The sequence below is a fragment of the Carcharhinus amblyrhynchos genome, unplaced genomic scaffold, assembly GCF_965287045.1.
Source record: "Carcharhinus amblyrhynchos unplaced genomic scaffold, sCarAmb.v2.hapA scaffold_38, whole genome shotgun sequence".
Classification (NCBI taxonomy): Eukaryota; Metazoa; Chordata; class Chondrichthyes; order Carcharhiniformes; family Carcharhinidae; genus Carcharhinus; species Carcharhinus amblyrhynchos.
Genome location: NW_027649779.1, coordinates 7,547,334 through 7,562,838, shown reverse-complemented (window position 1 = coordinate 7,562,838; position 15,505 = coordinate 7,547,334). Strand labels below are relative to the sequence as shown.

Sequence of the window (15,505 nt, the reverse complement as noted above, 5' to 3'; positions counted from 1 at the left end):
ATATATTTCCATTGTAAATATGGTGATTTTATTACCACGCCCCTAACAAGAACACAAGCCTAAAAATGGTGAAATGACATTTTTTTTTGGAAAATAAAGAGACCGGCAGTCTATTTTGCAACAATTCCGGGACTCTATCAGATTACAATAATAAAGCATAATTTATCAGAAGAATCGGTATCAATTTCTGTATTTAAATGCGGGGGATAAGCAAAATAATTCTATTTACACTGTGGATGGCTATCATTGTACAATTTGGGTTTGGAGATGAGAAGAAACTCTCACACAATACAATGTTTTTCCTTATATTTCTCAAACTGCCCAGTCTCGAAGGCAACGATTTGAAAAAAATATGAATCCCGCAGCTTTGTTAATTAAATAGTGAGTTGGCAGAGAAACGTAAAATTAAATCGATTTTTGACAGAGAAGTTAATGAATCGGAACGGACACTGAGGTCATTAAAGTGCTTCTTCGGCATCCAAATCTTTGCAGCTCATTCTATTGGCCACACGCTGTCTCACATTCACTGGTATTGTGAACACAGGATATCAGGACTTTTCGGCACATTGCACAATATCGCAAGAATAAATATTTTATCTTCCATTGAATCAGATTATGAACTGATCATTTCTTCACTCATTGGCAGCTATGACAGGAACTTGTCAATAACAGAAATCAGATTATACTGTACAATAGAACACGGTGCTAATCAGGTACAAGAGACGCGAATATTTAAATGAGATACAGAACTTGCAGAATATTCAAGGAACCCCGCTGTTCATGTCAGTTTTAAGACGTTTTTAAAGAAATATTTCGATGCATTTTTGTCATTGCTCTGATCTCAATTGACTGCGGAATTGGGACCATTAACATCTCTCTCTCTCATTTCATGAAGTGATGAATAAACAGGCTTTAATTATTGGAATGGTATTTACTTGGAAATTATACAGATAAAAAATCATTTGGTCGCTTTATTGTTTTGTGATACCATTTAGTCACACAATGAACAGGACACTGAATGAACATATTTGATTAGAATGACTACGATTTAAAATGTGTCTTTCTTGAGGAAATGAAACATTTATTGTTTAAATGTCTGAATCCCATTTTGTCCATTCAGATTCATGCTAATCTGTCCCACACAGTATTTGGCAGCAATCCAGGCTGGTGTCAAATGCTCAAAGTTATTGACAGGAAACATCTGGGGGTGTTTGTGCAGTAGATCAAAGATCAGTTTCATCAGCACTGACCGCTTGGCTACAAGCCAACTTAAAACACTTCACGTTGTCAAATAGGACTATTGATGAACAAATCTACCCAGCAACAGTACTGGAGGCACTTTATTATTATTCTTTTTTAAGTTGTAAATCTAGACGATTTTTTCCCATCTCTAAAGAAAACAAATTCATGCAGCTTCTCTGGCACTCTGTTAGCGACAAAGATGATTTTTCCAAGGCATCAGGGTACTGTGATAGATGGATAGAAAGAATTATAGGCAAACTGAGAGATGTCTCAGAGAGACGATACTTGGACATGTATGTTTGTGTTTTATTTCCCTTATCTTTCCATGGAATGTTTCAGAGATGAAACACAGGAAATTTCCACGAACACATTTGTCGTGTCATTATATTTCGGGATCAGAGGGATTATTTCCTAATTCTGCACATAGATATCATCATGATGTTTTTCCTCGCATAATTGATTAATAAATAATATTGAAAAACAATCATTACTGGAATCCGTTGATTGATTTGCATGATTGTCCCTATTTCTGTACTGTGTTGGTGGGGAAATATTTGTGTTTTTGACAGTCAACACTCTAATTTGGAATTTCTATCTTTGTATTTATTTACATAAATACCTCACTGTTTACAATAAAATGTTCATGACAGAAAAAACAAATAAACCGTCACTTATTGATCAGTTTCAACTCAAAATAGCGGTTTATTTGAAGAATATTAACAGTTTGTTCAAAATGAATAGGAACTGTTTGAACTTTCATTACACCAGTCGTATTTAATTAAAGGAAAATGGTAAATTCCGTTTCAGAATTAGTTCTGAAAGTTCGCATGTCGCAATTAATAAAACGTATGTGAACAGGCTGATATTCCACTGAATGTTAATTTGATTGAGAATTTAATCTGTTTAAGTAGACAAATTAAATAAAAAGAAAAACAGATCTGATGTCTGAAGTATTCCTGTCGCCAATATAGATCGCATTCACACGAGGTAAGAACCTCTTAGTGACAACCAGTTTGGTTATCACTAAGAAATACAATTCGCTTTGCTGCCTCACAGGCGACAGGGAAACTGGTTCGATTCCAACCCTGGTGACTGTGTGTGGTTTTCACATTCTGCCCATATCCATGCCAGATTCCTCCGAGTGCTCCATTTTCCTTTCACATTCCCATTTATTTCCACTCTCTGTTTCTTATCTGTCAATGAGTTCTATACCTATGCAAAATATTATACCTCATCTCACTTGCTTTAATTTGGCCTATGAATATTTTAGAGGAACGTTCTCAAATATGTTCTCAAAATGCAAATACACCACGTACATGCCCCCTCCTTACCTTTTATGTTACTTACATCCTCAAAAAAACCGCATTTACGTTTGTTAAGAAAGAAATGTCCTTCTTAAGCCCATGCTAGTTTCATCAAACTCCGTTCATTCTTTCTAAATATTTTGCTATCATGTCTTTGATAACACTCTCTGACATTTTTCCTGATGCTAATGACAGTCTGAAGTTCATAACATTTACTGTCCCTTTCTTTGTATATATCGGGGTTACATTTGTTACCCTCCCATCTGTAGGAACGCTCCAGCATGTATATAGTTTTAGAAGATGACCAGAGATGTACCCACTATTCATAGGACCATTTCCTTTCATACTCTGGGATGTAGATTATCAGGTCCTCGTGATCTACCAGCATTTCACCCTATGGTTTTCCTCTGAACGATGTTGCAAATACTGATTTCCTTCAATACTGCCTTTCAACTAGCTCCTTGGTTTCCAAACATTTCTGAGAGGATATTTGTGTCCTGTTTTGTGAAGATGGATTGAAACTTCGTGTTCTATTGTTCCAAAGTTTCTTTGTTCCGCATGATAATTTCCCTAGATTCTACCTGCAAGGTACTTACATTTGTACCTTTAAGTACCTTACTTAAGATATTCATAGAGGCTTTTAAAATTAGTTCCTATGTTCTCTGCAATTATACCGTCATACTCCCCCCAGACCGATCATTTTGTCTTCCTTTGTTGAATTCTCAATCCGCATGCTTGTTGCTTCTTCTGGCAATTTTATGGACCTTAAAATTTCCTCCCGTAAAACACATTAGAGAAGAAGATGAGCTTTGACGAAAATCTGTTGGCTTGATGATTGTTGTTCATTACACAACGATGTTTGTTTCAGCTTAATCAAGTAGTTGCATTGAAATTCCCCAGCTACAAATGTGGAATTTCAACTCCTATCCTCAGAACATTACTTCAAGCTTCTGGAATGCTAGCTTAATAAAAACGTTGCTAAACTAGTTCTTAAACTGCGGTATCATCACATCTAATAGTGGAATTACTGAACATTCAACATTGGATCACTGGCTGCATCGTGAGCTCTGATATCGGTTGTGAGAATTGAATGTATTATAATTTACTCAAAATCGGTGTTTATTCCACTGAGATAAGACTGTTAACTGATCACAGTTTGTGTTTTGACATTATGACATTTAGCACAGTGCATCTAAAGCCTGATCTGTGTCCAGCATTATAGGGATGCGTTTAACAGAAGTAATTTTTGTCCGAGCCGCGAATCTTATTCTGACACGGTGACATTCATTAATGGGGATCCACGTTAACGTTTCGTCAATTCCTAAAATGGCATCGAGAAACACGCGAGGCAGAAGGTCTTTTAGAGCTTGAAGTCAATCTTGCATGAACTGCACTATCAGAACAGCTGAACGCTGAATTTATATCGGTCAAAGTGAGCAGTTTATTGGGGACCTGGAACAAATGTCAAAGTTATGAATGGGAACGTTTTATTCTTTAGGAAGAAATTGTTATCCATTGTCAAGAGCGCCAGCATACAGAACACACTGTTATATTAGCTATCAGTTAACTGAATCATCCCTCTGATTACATTACACAAGTTCATACTTCTGTTTATGTTGTACCAGACCCAGTCTTAAGTTATACGACGATAGACCCTGCCTCTCTTTATACTGCATCCAGTCATTTCTCTTGTTATGTTAGACCAGGCTATCTCTCTATTTGTGTTACATTAGGTCCTCTCAACTATTACTAGAGTAGACTACGAATCTGATTATATTACATCGGATCCCATTTCGTATTAGGTTGGACAGGATTTGTCTCTTTACATCACATCACAGCCTCTCTCTGTTAATCCAGCAGGCGGCTATGGATATGTTGCCTGTCGAGATATTATCAATCACGATATATAGGGACATGTTTGTCCAATCATTCTTGTTTGGAAGAGTAGGTTTATGTTTTGCTAATGTGTCTAAGCAGCTGTGAGAAACATCTAATTTCTCTGCTACTGTGTGGGTAATAATTAGTGTGAACTTTGTACCTGTTTATCATTGATTAACTGGCATTGAGGGACAGGTTAATAAGTGAACAATCGTGCAGTGCTCGTTGCAAAATCTTCAGGCAACTTCTGTCGTGCTAGATTTTACTAGCTGAATATTGTGTTGCACTGTGTCAATTTGCCACAGATTTTAGCGATAAAGATTATTTTGCTTGTTTCACTTTATAAAAAAAACATTCAACTCATGCACTGACAGTTTAAGATAGAATCGCCTGCTCGCAATATCTCCAAAAGGGCTACCACAGTCTAAGTATCTCCCCACTCTTAATTTCTCATCTGTTTCAGAGAGAGAAAAAAATAAAATGGCCACAGAACAAGTCTTACGTTATGTTTGAATGGAATGCAAAAATATATATTTCCTGCAATTTGTATTGTTATCTTCAAAATTATTTTTCCAGTTTGGGATGTGTTCATCTTCCTAGGCCCTAAGCTCTGACATCCCCTCCTTAATTCTCCTTTTCTCAATTTCCTCTCCCAAATCAATCCATAAAACTGTCCCTTTATCGACCATTCTTTTAATAATCTGTTCAAATATCTTGTTGGGCAAGTTGCAGAGCTGGGCCGAGAGGTGGCAGAAGGAGTTTAATGCGGAAAAGTGTGAGGTAATTCACTTTGGTAGGAATAACAGATGTGTTGAGTATAGGGCTAACGGGAGGACTCTGAATAGTGTTGATGAACAGAGGGATCTAGGTGTATGTGTACATAGATCCCTGAAAGTTGGGAATCAAGTAGATAAGGTTGTTAGGAAGGCATATGGTGTCTTGGCGTTTATTGGTAGGGGGATTGAATTTAGGAGTCGCAGCGTCATGTTGCAACTGTACAAAACTCTGGTGCGTCCGCACTTGGAGTATTGTGTGCAGTTCTGGTCCCCACATTATAGGCAGGATGTGGAGGCATTGGAGAGGGTGCAGAGGAGGTTTACCAGGATGTTGCCTGGTATGGAGGGAAGGTCCTATGAGGAGAGACTGAGGGATTTAAGGTTGTTTTCGTTAGAAAGAAGGCGGCTAAGAGGGGAACTTATCGAAACATACAAGATGATTAGAGGTTTAGATAGGGTGGACAGTAATAGCCTTTTTCCTCGGATGGAGAAAGCTAGCACGAGGGGGCATAGCTTTAAATTAAGGGGTGGTAGTTATAGGACGGATGTCAGAGGTAGGTTCTTTACCCAGAGGGTGGTGAGGGATTGGAATGCCCTGCCTGCTGCAGTTGTAGATGCGCCTAGTTTGGGGGCGTTTAAGAGATCCGTGGACAGGTTTATGGATGGAAAGGGTTTAGGTTAGAGGGTCATTGCTTTTTTAATTGGTCGGCGCAACATCGTGGGCCAAAGAGCCTTTTCTGCGCTGTAATGTTCTATGATACTCAAAAACAAAATACTGTGGATTCATGGGATCTGGAAAAAAAATAAATCCAGAAACACTCAGCAGATCATTCATCAAGAGTGGAACCGTCTTAGTGTACTTGTCCAATTATCTCCCTCTCTCTCTCTGTCTGTGTCGAATTCATAACATTAGATCATCTATCGTTATTATTGAATTAATCTACGATTCCGTTGGACATACAACTGACAATTTTATTTTTCTTTCCAGAGTAGGACCATGTCTACGCGTATATTTCGCTAAACATTGAGTTCAGATTTATCACGCTGTGCCTTCTTCAGTGATTACATGTAATAACCATGTAACGCTTATTTCTATGCATAGGATTTGTCTCAGTTATGACTATACTAGGCCATGTCTCCTTTTATTTTGCTTCCAGTACTGTATCTGTGTAGATAATTCAATCTGAAGCTTAATTTCATTTATTAATGCACTGTGCTTTGCTTCTATCGGGCTACAATTAACCCTATCTCATTTATGACTGTTCATGGCAGTGTTCACTACAATCACACATTTGGTGCAGTCTTGTACAGTAATGCAGTAGGCCATGTCTCTTTATATACTGCATTTGACTCATTTGAATTATTATTGCAATAGACCTTGTATCTGTTTACAATACATTACATGCCGCTTCATTCATTAATACATGAGGACATGCCATGATAAATGGTACAAATCATCGGCTCTGAACTGTTAATACTTAGTCAAGAGTCCACTTACGTTACATTAGGCTCCATCTCAGATATTATTGTGCTGGGCTCTACGTCATGCACTACGGAACACACCTGTTTGTCACTAATAAAGCAAACACTATCTCACTAATTACTTTTCTATAAAATGTGTCTAATAGATTGAATCGAACAAAGAGCGAGTGAGAAGAATAGATAGATATTAAATGAAAAGTGCAATATGATTGTGTGGATGAAAGAAGTTTATCTTGTTAAGAACGATTAGGTATTGCTTATCATAACTAATTGTTCTTGTACGGTGTGCAATATTTTGTTTAAATCTTGGGATGAATCTTGTAACATCCTCTTGTTCAAAAGAGATTGAGCAGCATAATAAACATGTGCCGTGTTGCAGTGCAAATAGACACTGAGGGGACAATTCAGCATGGCCAGTCCAACGAACATTCATATCTTTGGAAAGTAAGAATAAAGCGGGAAACGTGGATGAAACCTACGCACACATGGAGTGAATGTGTAAACTCTACACAGACAGTTACCCAAGGCTGAAATGGAACCTGTCTCCTTAACTCTGTGAGGTGTCCGTGCTAACCATTGTGTAAATAATTGCAATTACGTCTAAGCATCTTATGGTAGCTTATTCAGTATTCACTTACACAATCTATGCCTCAGTTAATATCTGAAGTTAATGAATTGTCCTGGACGCTCTTGAATGTGATGTACAGCTGGCCATTCCGCTGCCAAGGCAATGCATCTTTCAAATGACTCACTGAACTTTTTTTTCTCTTTCTCTGTGTCAGATTGTACGTAAATCAGACAAAATCTCTTCACTCTGTCAGTCAGTCTCCATTAACTCCGTATATTGGTACATAGGAGCCGATCTGGCTACTAGTTCAAGAAAAATGTTCATTTTTTTTGCTTAAGACAGCTTGTGACTGAAAAGATGAAGCACAAAATCTTATCAGAAAAAAAATCAATGCTGGAAACACACCAGTTCACTCACTTAATCTCTCTCCTCGATTTCTCTCACACAATAAATAAAACACTTAAAGTTACTCTATTAGAACTCCTCGGAGGTAAAAAAAAAGTTTTAATTTTCCCTCTTTTCTCTTAGTGATAATCTTCAGTCCATTTTCCCTTCAATTAGTATGCGTAAACCCCAAATCTGATCATTTTCTTGAATCATTAAAATGGGAATGGAGGTGAATGTAATGCTGAGACCGGCAGCAATCTGTGTGACTGTTCTTGATGCTTTCAGAGTGAGTTCACCCTCACAGGCAGGAAGACTGTTCACGGTGATAACATCAAACTGGCCCCGGTTGTTTCATTCTCAGGTAACACAACTTCCCGTTTCTCTGCTGCCGGTTCCAAACCGCACATCTCACTTCTGAGCAGAAAATAAATCCAGAGACCACAATCTGGTGAGAACATCTGTCAATGCGGCCTATATATGTCCACAGAGTCAGGGCAGAGTCAGGCAGGTCACATTGCGGTGACATTTACAAATGAGTCTGATGTGATCTATTCAGAGTTTCCATTCCCGGACATAACAGGATGGTCAGTGGATCAGTCACTGACTCCCCCGGGTTCTGTGAAGGGAGGGAATGATAGCTGTTACCTTTCCTTGTTTGATCATTTTCTCTCCATGTTCTATTTATGTTTTGTTCTTCAGCTTTTATCTGTTAGCACCCCGTTTTCCTTGTTTCCTAACTCTCCCGGTCCCTCTTCCTCTCTCTCTCTCTCTCTATCTCCTTGCCAATCTTTTGAACACTTTTATTAGTGTTCAAAATCAGAAGGCTTTGAGTGCGCTAATTAAAGAGAGAATATTTCAAACTGTCAGAATGTAGGGACATGATCTAGTCTGATTCAACAAAGATTTGGCCCGCTGGACCAAAACGTGAGACAATGCAGAATAAAGTAATAACTGAGAGAGGATAATGTGTAAAATGAACTATGGTATGCTTTAGCGCAGTAATAAAGGACAGAACGTCTAACACAATAAAACTGACACCGCGCCTAGTATAATTTTGCCTGGTGCTGAACATTGTATAATATAAACTAAGAAAAAATTCAGACCAAGCCGTTAGATTGATGTCAGATTTGACGGGGGTAAGTTCAGCAATAAATGAATGATGAAATGGAGCAATAATTAAAGACAGGAAATTATTCGTTATAAACAGAGAGGTGAATTTGTGCAGCAGTGATTGAGATATTGGCGAGGTTTCTTTATACGTGGCAGGTTCCAGCAATGTAATAACTGACATAGAGCCTCGTGTAATGCAATCAATAACATGTTCTGGCACAGTATCAGGAGAGAAATGTTTTAGTGAAGTAGCTACAGAGACATGGAGTGTCATAACATCAGCCAAGAATTAATTCTGCGCTGTCACAACTGCCAGAATACCCTGTGTAACTTCAACTGAGACTTGGTGCAAGATAATAACAAGCGGGATTTTGCTGAGTACAGAATCAACTGAGAATTACTGTCATACAAACAGAAATGTGATTTTGTATCATATAATCTGTGTCCAGTTCAGGGTAGACAAAGGCTAAGTCTATTGCAGCAATAACTGAGACGTTCTCTGTTTCGTGTTCGTGCCAAAAATCACTGCTTCACTGCCATCTCGTGGATCTCCTTTGCTATTGCAGATGTTGTGAAGCGCTCGTTTTAGTTGCCGTATCTTACTCCTTCATTGACTGTCTCGCCTGCTGCAGTAATTTCTGTTTAAGGTCTTAGATTGATATAAGCTTCGACAGGGACAAGTACAGCAATAATTGAAACATGAAATAGGACAATAATTAGAGTCAGGATATTATTCGGTCTGAACAGGGAGGTGGACTGGTGCAGCAGTGAGTGAGATATTGTCAATCTTTCATCATACGTGGCAAGTTGCAATGTAATAACAGAGATGGAGCCGTGTGTAATGCGTGTTCTGGTGCAGTATCAGGAGAGAGAGGGTCTAGTGGAGTCACAACAGAGATATGAAATATTGTGGCATTAGCCGAGAATTAATTCTGTGCTGTAATAACTGGCAGAATGAACGGTATAATCTCAAAGCGGCTTGGTGTAGTATAGTAACTACTGGGATTTTGCTGAATATATTTTCACTGCCATGTAAAAGCGGACCTGACATCTGCGCTGAAATGCAATGAGGTTGGAAAAACTCAGGATGTTACATGGCAAGTGTGCATCAGGAAACAAAGATAAACCTTCACCTCCATCACCTTTCTTTAACATTGGGAATGGTTAGAAATAGGGGAAGTTCTTTTAAAGAAGTGAAATCCAACAAGGAGGAAATATAACAACATCTGGCAGGATGGAAATTGCGATGGGTGTTTGGTCTGTTACAGCTTGTGTGAAATGAGGTTTGAAGACAGTGCGAGACAAAATGCAGCGCCAATTAGTCGATAGCACAGAAAACCAGCAAGGGAATCCTGCCGAAACCCGGGATTGAACCAGGGACCTTTAGATCTTCAGTCTAACGCTCTCCCAACTGAGCTATTTCGGCTGTCCGGTGTGCTAAAAGCTTCCGTCTCCCAAATATCTAAGAGAACAATGATTTCTGCCCACTCGTTAATGCATCATTTTCATCTTTCTTCGAATAATCTCAGCCAAATGTCCTCAGTGATAAAAGCAAATTACTGCGGATGGGAAAAGAGGAAATGCTCCAAAATCTCCCAATGTCTGACAGCCCCTGTAATGAGTGAAAAGGGCGGACGTTTCGAGTCCAGATGACAATTTATCAAAGTTCATTGTACAATGTTACTCACTAATCCTTTCAATATTTAGTATCAATGTATTATTTAACACATATGTCTTCCTTATGAATTGAATATCTCTGAACTTGAACATCACCGAATTGAAAGTATAACTGACCAACAGAACCAATCGAGTCACCGGGTAATACAGATTACAATTTTGAGATTGACTATCGTCAGCTTTTAAACAAAGTCAAATACATTTAAATGGAGGAAAATCAAGAATTATCTGTGAGTGACCCTTGAGCCTTTTTTATAATGGGCGTGAAAAATTCAGGCGCATAAATTCCGAACTTTTACAGGAAAGTGCAGTCGATCCGCACTGAGTCTCGTTTCCCTCGTCTGTCCCAATGCCTTTTCCTGTTTTTAGTGATGAGAGGCGATTTAAAAATATTCTTCTGTGAAATGTGCGCCATTTCGTCTAGTTCACTTACAGTATCGCTTGTATCTGTCTGTTTGAGCACACACTACTATCAGATATTTCAGATGGTGATTAACCATATTAGTCTGCACCTATAAACCCATTCAATTCTGTTTTAGACTGAACGGGATGGGAATAAATGCTCGGTGTCAAAATCGAACTTTCATGTCAGTGCGTCAAAAATAAGTGCATATTATTTCACAGAAAACATTTGAGGGTGAAGTCAGAACAATGATAACATGTCTTTTACATCGAGTTTCGGATAATGTTGAGCAACAAACTGAAATCAAGAAATTCTCCCTTACCCACCATGAGAAAGCTTAATGAATGTTTCTGCCCGGTTTCGAACGGGGGACCTTTCGCGTGTGAGATGAACGTGATAACCACTACACTACAGAAACAGCTTGAAGCAGGTTAGAGCAAATCTGCCTGTATGCAATATTCAACTGCGCTGTGTTGCTGCAGGTTCCGATGGTGAGACTGAGAGCCCATGTCACTGAATTCGGGAAGATAACCGTTACTTTCAATCTGATTGTACAACTTATCCCCAACATCAACATTTAAAAGTACTCGTCTCGCAAATATCTAAGGGAGCAATGATTTCTACCCATTTATTAATGCATCATTTTCATCTTTCTTCCAATGATCATCCGCATTTTCTATCATCAGCGCTTTGTAGCCTGTCGCTCTCTTTTTTCCTTTGTTCTTTAAATATGACATTTCCAATTCAGATACGGAAGAGGAAATCTCCCTGATACTGATAGAACTAGTGCAGACCGGGAAGTAACACAGGATTGTTGTACAGCAGTAAATCTACATTCCCTGACCCGTAATCGAACGCGGGTCGCGGCGGTGAAAGCGCCGAATCCAAACCACTAGACCACCAGGGAAACTGGCTAATGTTAAAATATTAATTTATCCATGCGCCACCTGCCTTTTGTTTTATTTCTACACGGGGACACAATCTCAGGATAAGGCGCTGATGATTTAGGACTGAGATGAGGAGAAATTGCTTCACTCAAAGACTGATGAATCTTGGGAATTCTCTACTCCAGAGGGTTCCGATGCTCCATCATTGAACACATTTCAGTTTGGGTTAGACAGATTTATGATCTATCCAGGAATGAATGGAAGCAGGAATATGGAATTGGAACAAATGCTCAGCCACAAGTTCATTTTTCAATTGTTATATGTATACATGTAATGGTGTACATATATATATATATATATTTAAAATGTTATATGTAATATGTTTGAAGTCAATCGTCATTAAATAATGTTGGTAATACCAAATAACAGTACAGCCGGGAACAATTGACAGCTATTATTTATTAGCACCCACGGACCCATTGCCAACAGGCAACTGTTTAACCGTGAACGCTGATGGTGAGGAAATAGTAAAATACCATCCCTGGGTTGTCTCGAACCACCAACTTTTCAGTTAATAGCCGAACGCGCTGACCAATTGCACCACAGAGACTGAGACCTTAACCGTTAAATATATTATAAACCAGTTTGTGACCAATAATCAAATTCTGTTTCTGAAAACCTGTTCCAGAACTGCAGCATGACCGCACTGTTTACAATTCTGTACAAGTCTCTTTAGTTCCGTTGATCCCGCAGAACTGCTGTAGTGTGTTGGTTATTCCCTTTCTCTTATGAACGGGCATCTCTGACATCTCCTCCAGTCACACAACCCTGTGAGGTGTCTGCACTGATCTTATTGTGGCATCATGAGTGTTCCACATACAACATGACTTGCATCGACACAATTCTCATCTTGAACATTTCAGTTGAAATTTCAAGGCGAGCAGAGCCTTTTGAGCAGAATGGCTCAGATTCCCATCCCTTTTCATGTGAACAAATTGTTTCTGATTTCACTACAGAGCTTGTCTAATAAACAATGACTGAACACAGGGGGGTGAATGTGAGAAGCTGAAGTTTCCAGTTGAAAAGGTTCCCAGTGTCTCTGAGCAGCTGAACTGGGGAAGCCTTTGGGCAGAGACTGCGCTGCTGCTATTTCCCTTCCTGACCACCGGGTGACGTTGTAACACGCCCGGATGCTGCTCCGCCCAGCGTCACCTCTTGCCCACTCCGGCCCTGCCGCCGCTCGTTGGCGGAACATCCGGGTCCTGTAGAGAGGCGGAGCCAGCCGCCATATTGCAGTGACGTCACCATCAGCCCCTCCCCCCGTCGAGGAAAAAGCGACGGTTCAGAAATGTAGAAAGTGAGAGAAATTCCCACCCGGAAATCCCGCCCGGAGCGGAATTAAAATTAAATAAAATACATATTTTCATAAAGAGGCAGGTGGCGGAACCGCGCATGTGCTGTGGTGTTTTCCCAGAGCGCAACGCGCGGGTGTGATTGAAAAACAGACGGAATAAAAAACAAAAACTTTGTTCCCGAATGGAGAAGGAACCGAAAGTCTGACGGGTGAGGATGTGAATAATAATCATCAAGATTCAAAATATTAAAAGATTAAAATGTAATTGTCTGGGCGCATGTGCAGGAGGGGAATTCCCCCAGAGTGCAGCGCGCGGGACGCCGTCTCCCCTGGCAACGCAACAGAGGTGGGTTGGAGATGGGTGGATATAGGAGATTGTTTTATATCAGGGTCATTAGCATTGGGGCGCCCCTAGTAGGGTAAATGGATCTGGTACAATAATTTTTTTTTCCCTTTTCATTCACAGGTTTTAAGTCGGCCCACCTCGTGTCCAACGAGGGGCATACACGCGATGGGTCGTACTGGGGCTGCTCTTGGTTATCGAGATTGGCCTAGTGCTTCATGTCGTTAGTGTGTGTCTAAACTGGACCAGATACTGGGCAAGACGACAGCTCAGTGACTATCACTGATTGCTGTGCAGACACATGGATTTGGGCCGGTGTCTGTGAGAGTTTGCGCATTCTCCCTGTGCTTGTGTGGGATTTCTCCGGGTGCTCCGGTTTCCTCCCACACCCCAAAGATGTGCTGTTAGGCCGATTGGCAGTAATAAATTGTCCCTAAATCAGTTTCCCTCAATCTGGATGGCCATAAAACATTCGACAAGTGTTGTGGGTGTAGAGGGGGGACTGGTGGTGTTGAGATGGCGGCGCGGGCTCGTTGGGCCGAAGGGCCTGTTTCCCGGGCTGGTTTTGTTCTTTGTTCTTTATCAGTTTCGGCAGTGAATTCCAAACACCCACCATCACTTGAATGAGAACCTTCTTCCTAATGCCCCCTCTAATCCTTCCACCAATCACTTTATATCTGTGCAGCCGCCATTAACCCCTCTCCCACCCTGCCATTCCCACCCACCCACAATGAGTGACTTCTCTCTGCTCAGGGGAAACAGGCCTTTTCTATCCACCCTGTCTTGGCTCCCTCATAATTTTGGACACTTCAGTTCAATCCCCCTCAGCCTCCTCTGCTCTGGGGAAACAAACCTTGGCAATCCAATCATTCCTCATCACCGCAATTCCCCAGCCCTGGCAACACTGTTGTAAATCCAAATGGTTATCCAATCCGACTAAACTGTCCATTTAACATTGTCCCATCGCCAACTGTGAACAACCACCAGATACTGGCACCACTGTGGCACACTGGTTCGCACTGCTGCCTCAAAGGGACTTGGTTCAATTCTGGCCTCGTCTGACTGTGTGGAGTTTGCATGTTCTCCCCATGCCTGCATGGGTTTCCTCTGGGTGCTCCAGTTTCCTCCCACTGTTTAAAGATGTGTGGGATAGGTTGATTGGTCATGCTTTAGTGACAGGGGAGTTGCAGGGTAAATGTGTGGGATACGGGGACAGGGCATGGATGGGATTGTGGTTAGTGCAGACTTGATGGACCTAATGGCCTCCCCTGTACTGTAGGGATTTTACACACAAATGGGGAACAGAGACTTTGCAAATGTTGGGGTACTTATTCAGAAATCAATGGGATATTTGTTGACATGTTCAGGTAAATCTCAATGATGGTCATTATCCAGGTCTACATTAAAACAATGCTGCAGTCCGAGGTGAAAAGTCATTTATCCTGAAATTGGACATTGCCACTGACTCCCAATATAACCGAGAGATGTAAACTCACACCACACCCTGATGTGGTGAAGGAGACACCTCTCAGTTATTACAATCTGGGCCTTGAATCAGTAATCTCTGCCCGAAACCTCTCTCAGTTATTACAATCTGGGCCTTGAATCAGTAATCTCTGCCCTAAACCTCTCTCAGATATTACAATCTGGGCCTTGTATCAGTAATCTCTGCCCTAAACCTCTCTCAGTTATTACAATCTGGGCCTTGTATCTGTAATCTCTGCCCTGAACCTCCCTCAGTTATTACAATCTGGGCCTTGTATCAATAATCTCTGCCCTAATCCTCTCTCAGTTATTACACTCTGGGCCTTGTGTCAGTAATCTCTGCCCTAAATCTCTCTCAGTTATTAAAATCTGGGCCTGGTATCAATAATTTCTGCCCTAAACCTCTCTCAGTTATGACAATCTGGGCCTTGTGTCAGTAATCTCTGCCCTAAATCTCTCTCAGTTATTAAAATCTGGGCCTGGTATCAATAATCTCTGCCCTAAACCTCTCTCAGTTATGACAATCTGGGCCTTGTGTCAGTAATCTCTGCCCTAAACCTCTCTCATGTATTAAAATCTGGGCCTTGTATCAGTAATCTCTGCCCTAAA

The 15,505-nt window shown here is 40.5% G+C and overlaps 2 non-coding genes across 2 annotated transcripts; both read right to left on the bottom strand.

Moving 5' to 3' along the window:
- Positions 1 to 10,100: 10,100 nt before the first annotated feature.
- trnaf-gaa (transfer RNA phenylalanine (anticodon GAA)) lies at positions 10,101 to 10,173 on the bottom strand. The gene has a single exon. It is a non-coding gene; the product is annotated as a tRNA-Phe (tRNA).
- A 999-nt stretch (positions 10,174 to 11,172) lies between these two features.
- On the bottom strand, positions 11,173 to 11,245 carry trnav-cac (transfer RNA valine (anticodon CAC)). Its single transcript has one exon. It is a non-coding gene; the product is annotated as a tRNA-Val (tRNA).
- Between the last annotated feature and the right edge of the window lie 4,260 nt (positions 11,246 to 15,505).